This window comes from Phalacrocorax carbo, chromosome 22, assembly GCF_963921805.1.
Source record: "Phalacrocorax carbo chromosome 22, bPhaCar2.1, whole genome shotgun sequence".
NCBI classification, from domain to species: domain Eukaryota; kingdom Metazoa; phylum Chordata; class Aves; order Suliformes; family Phalacrocoracidae; genus Phalacrocorax; species Phalacrocorax carbo.
In genome coordinates, this window is record NC_087534.1 from 3,921 (window position 1) to 9,003 (window position 5,083).

The 5,083-nt window shown below is 63.0% G+C and overlaps 1 long non-coding RNA gene across 3 annotated transcripts; it reads right to left on the reverse strand.

Moving 5' to 3' along the window:
- Window positions 1–287: 287 nt before the first annotated feature.
- Window positions 288–4,807, reverse strand: LOC135316740 (uncharacterized). 3 transcript variants are annotated; one of them, XR_010375996.1, is made up of 4 exons: window positions 4,595–4,807; window positions 2,087–2,146; window positions 860–1,014; window positions 288–474 (listed from the first exon to the last, which is right to left on the reverse strand). It is a non-coding gene; the product is annotated as an uncharacterized LOC135316740 (long non-coding RNA). The 3 variants fall into 3 exon arrangements; XR_010375997.1 differs by lacking the exon at window positions 4,595–4,807 and adding an exon at window positions 2,496–2,619; XR_010375995.1 differs by having other exon boundaries at window positions 289–474; window positions 4,591–4,806.
- Window positions 4,808–5,083: the final 276 nt, after the last annotated feature.

Here is a 5,083-nt window from a genome sequence, read left to right on the forward strand (position 1 = left end):
CCGCGTTTTTCGGTAACACAGGGAGTCAGACCAAGAGAGCCAGAGAAAGACACAATACCGACAGGCTACAGGACAGAGCAGGAGGAATGAAAAAATAAAAACGGAGCCAGAGCCAGGCAGAGAGAGGCGGAGAAAGAACAAGTAGCCACAGGCTACAGGACAGAGAGAGGGAGGCCTGAAAAGACGGGGAGGCAGGGAGCCACTCAGAGCGAGATGGAGAAAGAAGGGGCGGGGGGGGGTGCAAAAAAAAAAACTAAAAAAAATTTTGCAGCAGGTAAGGAAAGAGAGGGGGCCAGGGGGGAGAGACAGGGAGGGCCCAGGATGTACAAGAGAGGCAACGGGGCCCCAGTGGCCCAGGACTCACCGCGACTCTCGCTCTCAGCGCTGCTGGCACAATTTAGCCGTTCAGATGCTTCTTTCCCCTCCTCTCCGCCCTGCCTCTTCTGCAGCTCCAGACTCTAGGCCATCCTCCACCTGAAGAGAATACAAGGGTGTCTTACAGCTCTTACGAGATGAGGCTTCCTAGGCACGTAGCCTAGCTCGCTCGTGCCGGAGCTGGGGGCAGGAGCACGGGGGGGCAAGGGGGGCCAGGGGAGGCTGAGGGGGAGCTCTGGTGAGCTGGGGAGTTGGCTATCTTCTGCACCCTGGGCAGGGGGAAAAGGTCATCCTCCTCCTCCTCCTCCTTTCCCTCTTCCCTTCTGTCAGCTCCAGGGTAACTCCTGGGGCTGCCCTCACCCACTCACCTTTAGCATACCAGAAGCCTGCCTCGGCAGGTCGTTTGAAGCTTCCCATCCCACCAGCCCCAGTAGCGCAGGCACACAAGGAGACACCCCTGCACCCACCAAAGGGGCTCGCTCACCTCACCAGCAGCCCTAGGCCTCACCTGACACAGGGAATCGTGTCCGACACACCACCACGCTGCAGCAGGAGCGGAGGAGGCCTTTCCTTACCAGGAAGCAGCAACGAGCACGGCGGCATCACCTCGCAGGCACCGCAGCATCGCAGGGCTGTTACCTGCGGAGAGAGCAATGGGGATCACAGGGACGCCACCGCGCGTGCGCGGCTCCCGGGCTCAGTACCCAACTCTGGTCGCTGGGCAGCAGCATTATCTGAATTACTCTTCTCGATTAATACCATCCAGAAACCGTAACTTGGCTGCATCCACAGAGCTTCTATTCCTCTGCACCTTTCCGCCTCGCAGCCCCAGCAACACTGTTCATTGCCTCTGCACCAAACAGCAAAGCGTCTCGAGCATTTCAGTCCTTTCCTCTCGACTGCTTAAAAAAATCTGGTGCTTGCTACTGTCCATGCCACTGCCCGCCCCCCCCATGCCCGAGGGAGGAGAAGCAGCACAGCAAACCTGGGGAACAAGGTTGGGTCCCCCACCCCCGCAGAATAAGCCCCAGGAACTGCTTGTAGGCATGTGGCATCAGGGTTGTGATAGGGTTTTGTTTTGGTTTTCTTTTTTTTCCCCTGCCTTCTTTACATAATGTAATAATTGGGGTTGCTTTTCCAAACTACTGAGTTCTGTGGGGACTTTTTGTGCTTTTACCCTACAAAAAATGGTCATTTTCACTTTCGGTTTTGTGCATGAGAATGGTTGGTGGGTGCTTTTAGGTGGTTGTTCCTTCCCCACCACCACCCTTTTTTTCCTTTCCAGCTGCACAAATCCAGCTGAGTTGGCTTTCCCAGAAGCCCCAAGTTGTTTTCTTTCCACCAGAATTTTCTGTTTTTTCACCCCCCATTGCAGACCCAGAGTCAGGGGGTTTGAGGTATTTTTGTGCCCAGGCAGCAGCTCCCAGGCTGCATAAGCAGCCCCACAGGGGGAAGTCCCCGTTTGAGGGAATCGGCCCCAAATTGGGATGGGAAAGTGAAGACAAGGGAAAAAAAAACCTGAATAACCTGAAAAAGAACACCTACTCCAGCCCACCAAGCACTGGTCACCTTGCCTGACTCACCTCCAGGGCCCAGATCACGCTCGGCTCATCGCTTAGCACCCTCAGATCACAAAAAAAAAAGAGTAAAACCCATAATGGAGCCCTATAGCCACCAGTCACATCTTCCCTCCAGTACTACACAGACTCACCTTCTTCCAGCGCTCCCCTGGGCTCTCCTCCGTTGCCCTGCACGACTCATCCATCTGCACCTGGAAAAACAGTGTTACTGAACAAGTCACCTGGAGGCACAGCAACAGCTTAACCATTCCACAGCTCTTGCGCCCCCGTAGGAATACCATCTAGAGCCCAACTACAGCCTGCCGTTAAAGGAAATGCGTTAAATCAAACGTTAAGCCCTCGCACGTACAAGCCGGAACAGCAAACACACGGCACGCTCGCGCACCCAGGGCGCAGCCCGACGGAGGTCCACGGGCACCTCGCCGGTTTGATGCGGAGCCGCCCAGCATCCCTGCGAGCACAGCTGCAGGCGCAACAGCAGTTTCACCTACACCCATCTCAGCGCGCAGCGCTTCTGAAGCTTTAAGCTGAAAGCCCTACCTTGACCCTTGGCCACACTAGAAGCGAGCCGTGGCTAGGACTCCACAGAAACACAGCAACACAAATTGCACACCCACAGCGGCGACAGCCTTGCAGCTATTTAGACCAGGAACAACAGAGAAAAGTAAAACAGCTTCATCACCCGCACAGGAAAAGCAGCAGACGGAGACAAAGGGTCAGCATTCACAGCCCTTACAGAACACAGGCGTTCTCTCTCCTTCCACTCCTAAACCCATCCCCACTTAGGTCTAAATATCGCAGCCCTGCTGGGGCAATATCGAGAGCGGGGAACAAGAGCCCTGCCGCCCGCCGTTTGTGCGGCAGGACACAAAAACAGAGGGACATGTTTTGCCACACACAACCCTGAATCTCCTGAAAATTTATGTTTACTAAAAATAGCCATTTGGAACATATTCCCAAAAACATTCGGCAATGAAACGCTTACGTGTTTGACACCCGCACATTTTTGGGGAACTTGCTATTTGCTTCCTGGTTTTGCTGGTCTTCCCTCAGAAGTTCTACCTGCAGCCAAGTTATTCCCACCCGCCCGACCGGTTCAAGCGTTCACCTTCCTGGTATTATCAGCACATTGACACAGGCGAGGAACTTACTGCTCTTCTAAAACTATCCAAATGACAATTACAGCCCTGAAAGAGGAGTGGAAGAGAAGAAAAGGAGAGATCAGGCAGCAAAAATGCCCTGCAGGCTGCTGCCAGCCAACACTGCACTCTTTTGTTAAAGCCACCCCGCCCCCCCAAACGCAAAAATAAACCCCATGACTTTGTGGAGTGCGGTTTTTTCTTCTTTTCAGCAGTCCTTCTGGAGCTCATCCCTGTCTCAGCATCTTGTCTTGTCAGAGCATGAAGATGCAGATGATCTGTATCCCGATGACATCTGCATGGGATGAATACATTTTCAGAAAACGCCCGACTGAGCCATTTGCCACAGTCACGAGACTCACGACATGACACACGAGGTGGGCCCAGAGTTTTAAGGCAAAAATACCTCCCCCGCCCCCCACCCGAGATCTTTCAGGCTCCAGACCTGCCATCTCCCCGCACCAAACCTCCCCGGCCAAAGGGTTTCAGGTGGCCCAAAACACAGTACACAGAAAATAAACGGGGAAAGCCCTACATTGTGCAAAAGCGAACGATGCCCGACCAGGGCTTCTCTGCGGGGCCCGGGCTCGGCACGGAGCCCCCCCCCGGCACGAGCACGGGCCCGGGCCGGTCACGGAGCCCCCCCCCGCCCGGCCCCGGGGCCGGCACGGAGGAGCCAGCCCCCCCCTCCCCCGCCCGGCCCCGGGGCCGGCACGGAGGAGCCAGCCCCCCCCTCCCCCGCCCGGCCCCGGGGCCGGCACGGAGGAGCCAGCCCCCCCCTCCCCCGCCCGGCCCCGGGGCCGGCACGGAGGAGCCAGCCCCCCCCTCCCCCGCCCGGCCCCGGGCCCGGCACGGAGGAGCCAGCCCCCCCCTCCCCCGCCCGGCCCCGGGGCCGGCACGGAGGAGCCAGCCCCCCCCTCCCCCGCCCGGCCCCGGGCCCGGCACGGAGGAGCCAGCCCCCCCCTCCCCCGCCCGGCCCCGGGGCCGGCACGGAGGAGCCAGCCCCCCCCTCCCCCGCCCGGCCCCGGGGCCGGCACGGAGGAGCCAGCCCCCCCCTCCCCCGCCCGGCCCCGGGGCCGGCACGGAGGAGCCAGCCCCCCCCTCCCCCGCCCGGCCCCGGGGCCGGCACGGAGGAGCCAGCCCCCCCCTCCCCCGCCCGGCCCCGGGGCCGGCACGGAGGAGCCAGCCCCCCCCTCCCCCGCCCGGCCCCGGGCCCGGCACGGAGGAGCCAGCCCCCCCCTCCCCCGCCCGGCCCCGGGCCCGGCACGGAGGAGCCAGCCCCCCCCTCACCCGCCCGGCCCCGGGCCCGGCGCGACGGAGGCGTCCCCCGCCCCGCCCGGCCCCGGGCCCGGCGCGACGGAGCTCCTCCCGCCCGGCACCGAGCCCGGCCCAGGCCCGGCGCGACGGAGCCCCCCCCGCCCGGCCCAGGGTCGGGCCCGCACGGAGCCCCCCCCACCCCCGGCCCACAAGGAGCCCCCACCGCTGTCCGAACTCACCCACCAGCGCTCTCCGGCCCCCGGCTACGGCCGCGCTGCTCTCTCAGGCGGCTGCCGCAGACGAGGATCGGGAGCCGCCAGGCCTCCAGGAGTCCCGAGGGGATGCCGGCCACCGCAGGGGATGGCTGCCTGCGGCCGGACTGCCGCGGCGCTCCCCGCCCAGCTCCGAGCAGGCTCCGCCGGCCACGGGCTTCCCACGCCGGGCCGCAGAGGGGCCCCGGCACCGCAGAGACCCCTCGCGACCCGGCCGCCCCACGCACCTCTCCCACCTCCGCTCCGCCGCGCCGCGCCACCGGAAGCCCGGGCCCCGCGGGGCGGCCCTTAGAGGGCGGCCGGAAGGACCGGCCCCCACCGGCCCCGCCCCCGCGCCGGACCGCCCCCGCGCCCAGCCGGTGAGCGCCAGCGCCCCCTGCTGGCCGGGCCGCGCTCAGCTCGCGAGGGCGCCGAGGGCCGGGCGGGGCGGGACGCGCCGGCTCGGGGCCGGCTCCTTTCG